A 14,586-nucleotide genomic window follows, 5' to 3' on the forward strand; every position below is an offset into this window, starting at 1 on the left:
TAATGAGAGAATGTGAACATTTATGGATCGATCTGCTGCTATTTTTAGAAAAAAAAAAAAAAAAGACTTATAGCTACAAAAGCCGTGTGAAAGAAAAATGCCTCTGGCATCAGTGTCTGTTCAAGAGTTCCATGTCCATAAGCTTAACTATATGTGACTTAATCCTTTGAAAATATTTATTTAGCTTTTACACAAAGGCTCGTCTTACTACCTTGAGATTATCTGGGCACTGGGGAGCATCTTGCTCAGGTTCCAGCTGTAGATATTTAAACTTGCACATCCAATGGATGGTCACCTCAGGAGTCACCCTTTCATACTCCTATTGAAGCAATGATATATTAAAATCTGGTATTATACTTATTTTTAAGCTTTTGTAAAAGTAAAATAGAACCACAGCAGACATGTAATAGATTACTTTGGGATATTTGCTGAGGTTACCACACGGCCTTTTCTTCTTCTCCTTCCCCTTCCCCTCCCTTCCTCCTCCTCCTTCCCCCCTTCTCCTCTCTTTCTCCCCTTTTTCTTCTCCTTCTCCTCCTCCTCCTTCCTCTTAAGATTTATTTATTTATTTTAGAACTGGGGGAGGGGCAGAAGGAGAGCAAAAGAGAGTCTTAAGCAGACTCCGCACTGAACTCAGAACTGGAGGTGAGCCTCGATCCCATGACCCTGAGATCACCAACCCTGTGAAAGCAAGAGTTGGAAGCTTAACCAACCGCACCACACAGGCACCCCCCTTTTAATTCTTTTTAAAGTATTTTTTAAGGACAGCTGTTATAGTTAGCTACTGCCATAACCAGGTTTTATGCATATGCATAAAACAACCACAAAACACGAGTGTTATACAACAATTAACTTGTGTTCAGATGTCTGGGAAAGCTGAAGGTTGGATAGAGCACTGCACTGATCTGGCTGGGCTTTCTCAGATGTTTGGGTGTCAGGTGGCTGTTAGCTGGGGAAGTGAGGTTACTCTGCCCAAAGTGTCTGTCTCCTAGGATGAGGCAAGCTAGCCCTAACATGTTTTCATGACCATGTCCGAAGCATGAAAGAGCAAGCCTGAAGGCAATCTTATTTTAAGCCTCTGCTTTATCTTGTCTGTTATGTCCCTTTGACCAAAGCAACTCATGTGGCTGACTTTGGCGACAAAGGGTGGCATAGGATCTCCCCCACAGGGAGAAAATACTGCAAATTTCCCTGGCATGTGGTGCACGGTTGGAGGGAAGGGAGGGAAAGTGAAGTACCATTGTAGTCTATCACCACAGCGTACGTCCCTGCCATGAGAATGGGATCCTGGAAGCACTACATTAAACTATGTCTCTTCTACAGTTTACTCATGGTTAGTTGTATTAGAGGTGGTCACTGCCGAAAGCTGAGAATCTAAGACTATAGAGATACAACAAAGTGTCTTCATTTGAAGTCAACATTCATACTATAGTTCCCTTATAAGCTCAAGGTTTTACCATAATTTAAGAATTATTTCTACCATATTGTTCTGAATAAAATGTTACAAAGATAAATCTTCTAATAAAAATATAACTAAATACCTTCATACCTTTATTTGTTCAATAGGGTTTATTATCTTTATTATGTTATATAGGAAAAGATACATTGGAACATGACCTATGCCTTCTGCTCTCAACATGTTCAAAAAGAAATGGGAAATAAGTTACATATATTGCAAGATGGTATCTGACTATGATCAAATTCAATACAATTTCTCCAAGATTTCCTGAAATCAATGAAAAAAAAAGTAAATACACATTTTCAACTTGTTTCCCTTGCTCTATGTTTTCCATCTCTTGGAATCCTGAACAAATATATAAAGTAGATACTTTTATCTCCATTTGGGAAGGAAGGATCTGAAGTTTAGAGCCTTGAAGAAACTTGTTTAAAGTTCACTCACCTATCAGACATCTGATCTAGATTTGAACCTAGCTCTTGCTAACCTCACAACTGAGGTACTTCTTCCATTAAATAAAATTACCTACTTCTGAATGAATCCTTTCTCCATGTTAATATGATAATGATGCATCTTGAAATCTGAATCTAAGATTATCTTTTTAAGAGAGAAAAAGGAAGAAAGCTATTTGGTATTGTACCAATTTAGTGTCATTCAACTTTTGAACTGATATTACATTTCATTCACTATTTGTTATGGAAAATATTTTTGACTCATCATTTTATTGTGTTATAGAAAATTCTGTTTCAAGTGCCGGTCTATATTAAACATTTTTAGCAACATAAACAAGATGTTGGTTACATCTTTAATATTTTGCTGATGAAATGAAAGTCTTCCAAGCAGCTATAATAAATTCTATGGTCTCTATCCTGTGAGACTAATTAATTGATACTATGGAGCATTTAAGGAAATGAAGCACCATTGCCCAGCATCAACTCTTCCACAAAAAGCTTCCAAATACCTTAGAAACAGACTTCAGTAATTTAGCCAGACAAGACATATATTAAAATAATGTGAATATCACTATTACTTGTTCAATGAATTTATAAAGAAGAAACTTGCTTGGATGTACAATTTAGTATATGAATTATTAATCATGGTCATTAACTCATTGTTAACATAGTTATTAAAAATTAATATCTGATAGCTATTATAATTTTTGAACATTTAACCTCAAGGCAGGATCCTAAACAATCATATAAAATATTTTTGCCTTAAAATAATAAATATCTGTCTTTAAATTGAGTGCGGAGTACATAAAGTATATTAAAATGACATATTTAAATAAAAATTAAATAAATATTTAAATAAATAAATAAATGATTTTACTTCTTTTAGTTTCTAAATTTGTCAAAATTTTGATTTTTTAATTCTGGAGAGAAAAGTACAATGAAAATTCTTAATCACTTTTATATCTGATGCATAACTAAAGTTTGGATACTAGATTTATCTTTTCATCAAGCTTAGAGATAAATTGATATTTTCTTGAAAGATTTGTAATAACAAGAAACTTTTAAGTCTGCACTACTACAGACAGGGGAAAATATCTTAAGATGCAAAATCTCAGGCAAATATAAGAAGCTTTACATTTTAAGACTTGTGTATTTACATAATATATCCCTTGTGGGAGGTGCAATAAAATTAACATAGGAATTTAAGTCAGAAAATCAAAATTTTGCTCCTTTACTTCCGATCCTGGCTGCACATTCAAAACTTCTGAGACACTTTTAAGGTATATCAATTATTTTGTTCCCCTCCCAAGATGCTAAATTAATTGGTAAGGCCTATACTGCCTTGCCAATGAACCCTTAGGAGATTACTTCTGGGTGCACACTTAGGTTGGGAAACATAACCCTAGATCAAGTTGAGGAGCCTGAACCCTCATCTGTAAAATGGGAAGATACTGATTTTGGCCTAGTCAATTTTTCAGGGCTTTTAGGAAACTAAAAGGGGATGTATACATGTGTTTTGTCAGCTTTGGACACTAGGCCTGAACTCTGTTAAATTGTTTTAGTGGACCAAGTTGTATTCTATAATGGTATTGTGGCAAGTGTGTGTGTGTGTGTGTGTGTGTGTGTGTTTATGAGAGAAAGGCAGAGACAGAAACAGGAAAAACAGGCAGACACAATCTGAGGGTTTTGAAGGGCCGGGGGGGTGAGAGGTTGGGGTACCAGGTGGTGGGTATTATAGAGGGCATGGATTGCATGGAGCACTGGGTGTGGTGCAAAAATAATGAATACTGTTATGCTGAAAATAAATAAAAAATAAATTAAAAAACAAAACAAAACAAAACAAAAAAAACCAGGCAAGACACAAAGAGACAAAGAGAAACACAGTGATTTATCAATTTGGATGTCATTTCTTTTCTGTAGATTCGCCTTATTTTTCAAATAGAAAAAAAAATCATTAAAGGATATTTTTAAAACCATACTTGATAAATTTAATATATGATTCATGTTACTACAGGTGAACTAATTTTATCTCTGTATGAGCACCTTGTCTTATAAATCTTGTTTCTGTGAGTCTCTATTTACAAGCTAATTTATATTTCTACTCTCTTTTAAAAATAATGTTTATTGACGTTTTTAAAAATAGAATATATTGGAGAAGTACTTTTTTCAGAATTTAGAAATAATACATGCTAATAGGTACTAAACTGGAAAATATGGAAATGAAGCAATGGAAAAATAAAGCAGCTATGATCCAGAGAAAAATCATTGTCAACATATTGATTTGCTCATTTCTCCATTTATTTAGTACTTTTAAAATTGTATGTATGAGTTTATTCTATTAGAAGATACATTTTGTGTGTTATATTTTGGGAGTATATATATACATATACACATATATACACACACATATATGTATATATGCACACATAGTTGTGTACGCATATATGTATGTATAAATGTGTATCCCAGAGGGTTTAAGAACTCCTGGGACTTTTGTTTCTTTTGCCTTTGTAGACAAAAGCCCTAGGAGTTCTTGAACCTACTGGGGCATGGGAATCCTTTAGGCAACTTTCATTCCAGGGCCTGGTTCCTTTCGATGAGTTTGATGTTGGTGAGATCCAGAGGAAGGGGAATCCTCTTACACTGTCGATGAAAATGCAAACTGGTGCAGCCACTCTGGAAAACAGTATGGAGGTTTCTTAAAAAGTTAAAAATAGAACTACCCTATGACCCAGTAATTGCATTACTAGGTATTTACCCAAATACAAACATAGTGATTCAAAGGGGCACCTGCCCCCCAGTGTTTATAGCAGCAATGTCCACAATAGCTAAGCTATGGAAAGAGTACAGATATCCATTGACAAATGGATGGATAGGATGTAGTATATTCATGCAATGAAATATTACTCAGCCATCAAAAAGAATGAAATCTTGGCATTTGTAACAACATGTATATAACTAGAGGGTATTATGCCAAGTGAAATGAGTCAGTAGGAGAAACACAGATACCATAGCATTTCACTCACGTGTGGAATTTAAGAAACAAAACAGATGAACATAGGGGAAGGGAAGGAAAAATAAAATAAGGTGAGAATAGAGAGTGAGGCAAACTCTTTAAGAGATGCTGAACTCTAGGAAACAAACTGATTTGTTGGAGGGGAGGTGGATGGGGGACAATGGGGTAACTGGGTGATGGGCATTAAGGACAGCACCTGATGGAATGGGCACTGGGTATTGTATGCAACTGATGAATCACTAAATTCTACCTCTGAAACTAATAAAAAACAAAAAAACAAAACCCCAAAAAACTCCTGGGGCTCCCTAGGAAAGTACTGACGGATGTCAGACACTCTGCAAATTCTTGGCAAATTAGCCCATGTTCCCGGCTCCTGCGCTTTTTTGTCAGATATAGTCCTGGGGAAATAGAAATAAATCAGCAAATATTTGTTAAGTGAATAAATGAATAAATGAACAAGTACATAACGAAATGAGTTAATACAGAAGATTAACTATTTTTATCCTCTAATGAGTTTTTAACCTTGAGATCATTTCAACTAGTATCCAAAAAGAGGGCCTTTAAAACTTCACAGAGTGCCCTCCCCAATGAGGGCACTCTGTGAAGTTTTAAAGGCCCTCTTTTTGGATACTAGTTGAAATGATCTCAATATGTTTATAAAAAATAAAAAAATTATAAAAAAAAAAAAAAAAAAAAAACTTCACAGAGTGATTTTGGATTTCATTTGAAAGAATAAGTAGCCAAAATAACCAAGAGAATAATTTAAAAAGCAAAATAATGTGAGAAGTCTTACCATTAGGTAGTAAAAAATATTATAAGACAACTATGAGCAGGGAAAAGGTAGATCCAGAATTATCATTGTGATTAATGGGAAAGAATAGATGCCCACAAAAATAAATTCATTTGTGTAGAAAGAAGTACTGCATACATGAAAAAATATGGCATATTTGGGGGAAAATATGGAGAAATAATTTTTTAAGTGAATGATGCTGGCATCACAATCCATAAAAAAATATTTAAAAAGAGAGAAAAATTGTACTTGTATACCAAGATACAGTCTAGACATTATATGTACATCAAAATGAAATCATATGATAAAAGAAAATGGAGATAAATATTTAATAATATCAGAATAGGTAAAACCTTTCTAAATATAAAAACAAACACATTCAGATAAAAGAATGAAAAGAATGTATGCCCCAAAGGCAAACACAACAAATAAATATGTACAGAAGGAGGAAAATGATAGAGATGGAAAAAAATTCCTTATCCCCTTCACTGAATATCATGCCAATAAAAAGAAACCATTTCAACAACCAAATAAGCAAATATTGAAATTTTGAAAATATTGTCAGTGAGATCAGGAATTAGGAAGTGTCAGGCACTGTTTCTCAGAGTGTAAATTTTCATATTACTTATGGGGAAAAAGTGGGCAAATTTTTCCCAAAGTTTTAAAAATGCACAAACTCTTTCACCAGTAACTTCCTTTGTAGGACAGTAGCTTAAGGAAGTTATCTTAACTATATCAAGATTTTGATAACATATTTGAACGAAATAATAAACAACTAAAATAACCAACAAAAGGAAATTGGCTAAGGGAATTAGAGCACATTTTTGAGATGAAACACTATAAAATATATATGATCATAAATTATGCCAGGAGAATATGTTTTGTCAAAGAAAGCATTCACAATTTATATTTTATAATCTATGTCAGTGAAAACATATTGTACATTTTATAAAAAAGAAAATGATACAATATTCAAAGGACATGCACTAAAGCCTAAGCAGTGGTAGATTTTTATTTTTATAATTATTAACAAATACTACATCATTTTTATATAAATATTGTTAAAAGATAGTAGCTTTTATATTCATTGATGACAATCTTCATTCATCCGTAAGAGATATAGGCTGACAAAACTAAACTGACACTACTGGTCTCCTTTAATTTAGTTCAATAAATGAAAGGATACTAATCTTTTGATCGAGTCTAAAGCTTAAAAGGAAATTTTAGATATGATAAGTAATATCTTCCCTGGAATACAGATAGAGAAGATTTGTCCATCTCTACAGGATACAATTTCAGATTTGATAGTGTGGTGTCTTAGAATCAAAATAACTAGCCTTAAATCCTGGTTTGGTCTTGAACAAATCACATAATCCCATGAAGCTTTAGTTTCCTCATCTACAAAATAGGGGAAAAAACCTTGCCTTGTCTCTAGGAGTGTTGTAAGGATTCAATATTCAATTAGATCATGTGTGTGTGTGGGGGGGTGTTTAACCATTTAAAATGCACATTTTTAAGTCAAAAATAAAATGTTAGCTCGAAAGGAATCTCAAAATTACTTTAAACCACCAGCAATCAAGAAGACACTATTAGTCTAATGAAGGCATACATATACCCTGATGTGGGTCTGAGTTTTGGCACCTATACAAAAGTTATCAGCAAACTCAATTCCAAAGGAACTTGACCTGTTATTAAAAAACCTGTATCACTCAACAATTAAAGCATTGTATGAAGATAAATCAAGGAGTCATGTTTCTTCTCTAAGAAACACACAATGTAAAAGAAATAATAAAACCTAGTGATTTAAATCCCTATAAAATTAATGCATTGTATATGAAGAATTAGCATAAAACACACTGACATTTATGGAATTCTTTCCAAAACACATTGAAGGAATTCCTTGTTAGAGAAAACAGTGGTTTGGAATTGTTTCCTCATGTGAGCCATAAAATGTCTTATACTTCAGTACTTTTATTTAGTTGCTTTAAACCACAATTGAGTTCATGTAAATTGGAGCTTAGCTCTCCAATATTTTTAATCTCTCCATTCCCACAATGGAACCAGCTACTGAATTTTAACCCTTGGAAAAGGACATGTCAGTGATATGACTAATTTTGCTAACAATGAAAATTGATAGAGAGGTACAGATTATGAAGAATAGCTATCTTTTAAAACTAAATCTCTAAGTGGAAAATGTGCATGTGAACTTTTTTAGAGGTTGCACAAATTTGCAAATATTTTAAACTAGGTCAACAGGACTGTTCTTGAGTTTATGTCAGTTTAATTGGCACTTTGTTCAGCGGACCTGCCTATTCCACTTAAAACAAATGATCCCAATTTTCAATTTTTAAGACAAATACTAGATATAATTGTGTCTTACATCTGAGGTGAAGGGACTCTTTTTTTTTTCCCAAGTTGTGATAAAAGACGCATAACAAAAAAATTACCATTTTAATGATTTCAACATGTACCAAAAGTTGTACAAACATCCCTGGAACTACTACCTAGTTCCATAACTCTTGTATTACCCTGAAAGGAAATTTCATTAAATTCTCTATCCATCACCACCTCCCACAGCCTCCGACAATTACTAGTCTGCTTTCAGAATCTCTATGGATTTGTCTATTGTGAATAGGAACTTCTACTTTTTTCAAGTTGAAATATATTTGACATATAACCTTCATTAGTTTCAAGCCTTCGACATAATGATTTGATATTTGTAAATATTATAAAATGACCACCTTAAAAAGTCTAAGTAACATCCATCACCACACAACATTACAATTTATTTTTTTCCTTGTGATGAGAATGTTTAAGAACTACTTGCTTAGGGGGTACCTGGGTGACTCAGTCGGTTAAGCATCCGACTCGATTTTGGCTCAGTCACAACCTCAGAGTTGTGAGATCCAGCGATGGGCTCCATGAGCTCTTCGCTGGGCATGCAACCTGCTTAAGATTCTCTCTCTCCCTTTCCATCTGCCTCTCAACTGCCTCCCCTCAAAAAAAGAAAAACAAAACAAAACAAAATAACAAAAAAACTACTTGCTTAGCAATTTTCAAATGTACAATCCAGTATTATTAACTCTGAGTCCCCATACTGTCCATTACAGCCCCAGGACTTATTTATTTGGTATTATTATTTGTAATCTAACTGTGCTGCATAGTCGTTGCCCTCCAGTTCCATTCTTTACTCTTCCAGTAGGCTCTGGACCTCCGAAAACTAATGTCCATGAACTGCATTAATAGGGCACCCCTGCCTTCTGACTGCTGGTTGACTTTGGCTCTCAGAAAACACTGCAGGCACATCAGAGAGTGGAGGAGGCATTTACCTTCTCAGTTTCTTCCCTTCCTGGCATGGGTCAGCTGGTGATGGCTGTGTTCTTCTGTCTAAGGCCAAGACTTCTATCAGGAGTCCCTCCTCCAGGACATGGAAGCCCTGGCCATACCCTGTTCTGTCTCTCACTTTCTTCTGTAGGTCCCCACCAGGTGTTGGTGGCATCTGGCTGTTGGTTTCATCTTCCTTTCAGTGTCTTTGGACCCAGCCCACACTTAAATCAATAGTTCCTACTTTAAGCTCTCTTCAATTGGCCTACTAGAGTAGGCCATTTCCCTGTGGAGTACTGGCTGATCTACTGAATTGACTGATACATTGACTCAGTTCATCAAAGAATTTTCTTAATTGTTTTTGTTTACCATTGAGAAGTCCTATTACTCAAAAATGAAATCTTAAAAAAAAAAAAATACAAGAATTCAATGGGGTGCCTGGGTGGTTCTGTCAGCATTTGCCTTTCGTTCAGGTCATGATCCCAGGGTCCTGGTATCAAGTCCAACATCAGGCTCCCTGCTCAGTGTGGTATCTGTTTCTCCCTCTCCTTCTGTCTGCTTCTCCCCCTGCTTGTGCCCTCTGTCTCTCTCTCATGTAAAGATAAATAAGATCTATTAAAAAAATACCAGGATTCGAGAAACGTATCATTTCTTCAGGGAATGCAACTAGTGAAGAAAATTGAAGGTGAAGGGAAAGTAAATATGAAGAGTTTTAGTGTAGATATATTCAGAAATTAAATCTGAATACAGTTGCTTTTAGGTTAAGTCATTTGCTTCCTATTTGTATTTTTCATTTAACCCTTTCTAATTCACAGCAAATCCTAACTGGGCACTTTTTCTTCACACTGAGCCTGAATAGTGTCCAGCATGCACAAATTTAAAATTAATGTGGTACAGATATTATATCAGACGAGATCGGGCGCGTTCAGGGTGGTATGGCCGTAGACCAGATATTATAAATAAATGCATTTATATGGCTATAGATAGATATAGCTCATAAACAATAAATATGCACTGAACAAAAGAAAAAATGAACACCTAATTGTGAAATATAAAAATCACGAGAAAAGGATATTCTGTGACTATTATCTAAGAAGGAAATTGATGTCTTAAAAAAGACATACCCAGAAAAATATTTTTTTAAGTAAATGCAACATGTTGTATATACATGTTATTGTGCTATGTGCCTGGCCCATATCATAGAATATCTTAAATTGCTAGAGAAATTATTAATGCTGGTTATTCAGAACTCTTTCTCCAGTTTGAAGACCATGCTCTTAGAAACTTGGTCTTTGAGATGAGCTCAAGTCTTGATTTTGTAGTTATTGAAATCCCAGAAAGTATTTCACAGTAGATAGTATATAATCCTTTATGTTTTGACTGAATTTTAACTTGGGTGAATTCAAACTGTTTGGTGGATTTGGTATTTCAGTTGAGACAGACTAGGAATCCTGCCCATTTTAAGAGAATTTAGTCGACTTTGGTATTAAGAAAATGCAGCAACTTTTATTTCAAGTATATTATTAGCTTGGAAATGTTCTTGTGTTTCTTTTCTTTTCTCTTATTTTGATCTTCTGAATTTTGAAAAAAAAAATAAAGATGCCAAATACTTTACGTATTGGCCAATGAATAGAGAAATCCTGTAAGAGAATTTTGTGTAAGGCATAGCACCCTATAATCACCCTATAAAAATGAGAAATATTTACAAATGCCAGGTTTTCAGTGGTGCAATAAATATGGCAGTGACTTAAATAAGTTATTCAGCACAACTTCTAGGAAAATATACAGGCAAGGGTCTTAACAAGCTTTGTTACTCAAGTCTGAATATGAATATGAGCTTTATGAAATGATTGAGAGACAGAACCAACAAAGCTACAGTAGCTCTCAACTGAGATCAGTTGTAAATCATCCTTGTTTTGGTTTAGACTCAAGAATCACGGCAAAGCTTTATTGTTTTCCAAAGACTTTTCAATTCGTTTATTTGTAAGACACATTTAATAAACTCTAATGTCACAAATATCTATAAATGACAGCTGTTTATCTTCAGATAGAGATGGAAAAGGTGAAGTAAAAAGAGGCACTTGTTTCTCCCAGTAGAAAGAGAAATTGCCACAAGATTTGTTTGAGAAAGAACATCAGTGGTTTCTGATACTAATAAGTTTCTAAATATAACCTGTACCATATAAAAATGAACATATTGAAAAGATTAAATGAAAACCAAGTTAGTGATGATGTCATTAAGCAGTTCATACTGAGGAACTATCTCAGTAGGTAAAACGAGGCTACATTAATGACCCAGTGAAGAAATAAAATCAATTCTTAGGACATAAACTTGTTTTAACACCTTGAGAATGGAGACCTAGTCCTTTTATAATTTGTTTTACGCCCTTAGAAGGTAAGGGTTTATAGCTCTGAAGTCATACCTTTACCAAGAAGTAAGTTTCCTTACGGATATCTAACTTGTGAATTATTTAAAGGTTTGTTTGTTTTAATTTTTTAGGACATTTGAAGTGCCCATGCCATTCTGCTTCTCTATTTATGTCAAACACCCCAGAGATGTCAAAAGTCTGAGTAAACTTAGAGCTGAGTTTTGTCCTAATTTCAAAAGAAAGACTTAAAATTCTGTTAAGGCCAATGCTCACTTTTAGTAGTGAACTAAAGAAATTACATACATATAACACATTAGTCCTTCATTAAACCATTGACAGAATTAAGGAGAGAAGTAATAAAGCCTGAGATTAAGCAAATATAAACTCTGGTCCCCAGATACATGAACAGCAAAGAGTTTTTAGCCAACATAAATATACCAGGAGCACATTATTTGTACTGTGGGATACTGTCTTTGTGTGTGTGTTTTGGTAAACTACAGTGAATCTACCAGCAAAAAAATATAAATAAATAAAAATAAAAATCTGTATCTATATCCATATCTTTGTCAATATCTATCTATATCTATATCTATCATTGGCCTCATTTCCCAGAAGTGTTCTACAAACACAAACACAAAAAGCACACTGAATTTTTAATGCTCAAGATAATAAGGTTAATTGATAGCATTTGATGCTTCTATCAGTTATCACCTTTATGTCAATGTCTCTTAAATGCTATTACAATTTATTTTTCTACAATGGGACTGCTGGGAAGGTTCCATTGTAAAGTAATCCCAAGCTGACTTCATGTCCCATAGCAGAATTGTTCCTGACATGAAAGGGATGACGGAAGAGTATCTGTATTTGATAACAAGAGAGAAGGAAGGAGTGTGAGGGGGCAAGGGACTCCAGAGGATAGTCAAAGTTAAGGCGGGAATTGGCTGTTTGTGTTAGCAGAGTCAATGAGAGAAAAGCAGCTAAAGACACACAACATTTATGTTTAAAATACCTCCTGTGAGTAATATTACTTTTGGATTGAAGGAAACTAACAAACCTTACTCTTCGTTCTCTGTTGAAACCCATAGTCATCCTGCAGCTTTGGCATTTGAGCAGGTTTTTACTTTTAAACAGAACTCACATGGATAACGGTAAGAACCCTGTACTTGAATGACCATTGCAGGATAACAAGGGAAACACACTAGTAGGTTTTTTTTTGTTTTTTTTTTTCTTTTAACCTTATCTTACTATATAACTACACCTAACATTCTAATAAAGATGATAATGAAATTAAAAAGTAAAGTCACCACACCTTCTAATTATATACATATATAGCAGTTGTTGTCAGTACAGTTTTCTTCAGTTTTGTTGGCCTAGTGTTAAGTACTCAGGGTTCCAAAACAAATTGTTTACATCTTATCTCTGCTGTCCCTCTGGCCTCACCCTGAAAGCCCATTGGCCCCCCCCCCCAATAGTTTCTTAATCAATTTGGGTCAACTTTGGCATTGTTTTATCCTGACTTAAAGTTCTCACAAGATTTTTACAAAATAGAGAAGAAATAGCATTTTATATAAAGAATATCATTTTAGATTTTTCTCACTTTATATTACATTCCTTTTAAAATAGCCTTTGGGATGAGCTTCAGTTCCATAAACATGTGTGTGGGATCCTTTCCTTATGTCAGATTCCATGCTAGGTTCTCTGAGAGATGCCTGGAGGAAGAGGGATGGATTCCTAACCTCAAGCAGTATACAGTCTAGAAAAAAGGTAGAAATGTGTACACAAACTCAACTTAAAAATGCCCTAACAGTGGGAAGGAAAGATTGACCCCATCTAAAATGACCAGGAGCATTATGAAAAAGATCGTAAAGTCATCTTGGGTCGGGGCACCTTGGTGGCTCAGTGAGTTAAAGCCTCTGCCTTCGGCTCAGGTCATGATCCCAGGGTCCTGGGATCGAGCCCCACATCAGGCTCTCTGCCTGGCGGGGAGCCTGCTTCCTCCTCTCTCTCTGCCTGCCTCTCTGCCTACTTGTGATCTCTGTCTGTCAAATAAATAAATAAAATCTTTAAAAAAAGTCATCTTGGGTCTAGATCATTAAGTTGCCATTGGAACATATGAAGAAAGTCTTGGGTCTTATGCCATTTCTTGCTGATGAGTAAGGCCATATTTATCACTAATCCTTAGAAGTGCTGAGGCTGTCTGGCACCCTTCCTATTCTTTGTTACAAAAGTTAAAACACATTTGGCTAATTCAGCAACTTAATCAGTTTTCGAAACTATTTGGTTTTTGAAAATTGTGTTTAGTTGTTCAAAATGAAGGGATTGAGTAAACACATTGGAATACATTTAGAGGGTGACTGGGATAAGTAATCATGATTAAATTGTATTTTTCAAATGTAGAGTTTAACTTTTATATTGCCTGAAGTGAATAAAAATGGATTAAATTTCAAAATATACAAAAAATCATTGGAATGTTGACCTAATTCCCCTCCTGATATTTGGTCTGATCTGGCAAAGGCGAAGTTGACCAAAAAAAAAAGAGTTTGGAGGTGCCTTTAGGTTATAATATCTGTATTGGTGTTTAGAAGGGAGTAAAAATTTAAGCAAGTGGCACTCGAAACCTGCTGGAGATGGTGTTTTTTATATCATTCATTTTCAGTTGAGAACTTTTGAAGCCATGAGCTATGATGATAAATGAAAGGGAAGGATTGAATTCAAAGGTCCTCATTTCATTCAATTACCCTCAATAAGATTCTTTCTACTTGAGAAGAGTGAACTTTGCTACTTTTAGTACCAACTCAAAACAACTATTTGAAAATTCAATCTACTGTTCCAGGATTGGCTCACAAATATGTAGCCCTGACAACTGTAGCAACTCAGTTGTGGTTATAACATCCTGGGGCTTGATGCTCCAATGCAGTGGTCAGCAAGCAGCAGCAGACCACCTGGGAGCTTGTGTGTAATTCAGATCTCCGGCCCTAGTCCTGGCCTCTTGAATCTGAATCTGAGTTTCATCACAATCCCTAGGTGGTTAGTATGCACACTGAACTTTGAGAAACACGGTGCTAGAATTTGGACTCAAAGGGAAAAATAAAGCGAAGTACTACTTCCTGCAGAAGTTTAGAGCTGGCATTGAAAAGAAACAGTACCGCCCATGACTAAGGTTCCATAGCAGTTTCTCC

This window comes from Mustela lutreola, chromosome 3, assembly GCF_030435805.1.
Source record: "Mustela lutreola isolate mMusLut2 chromosome 3, mMusLut2.pri, whole genome shotgun sequence".
Lineage (NCBI taxonomy): Eukaryota > Metazoa > Chordata > Mammalia > Carnivora > Mustelidae > Mustela > Mustela lutreola.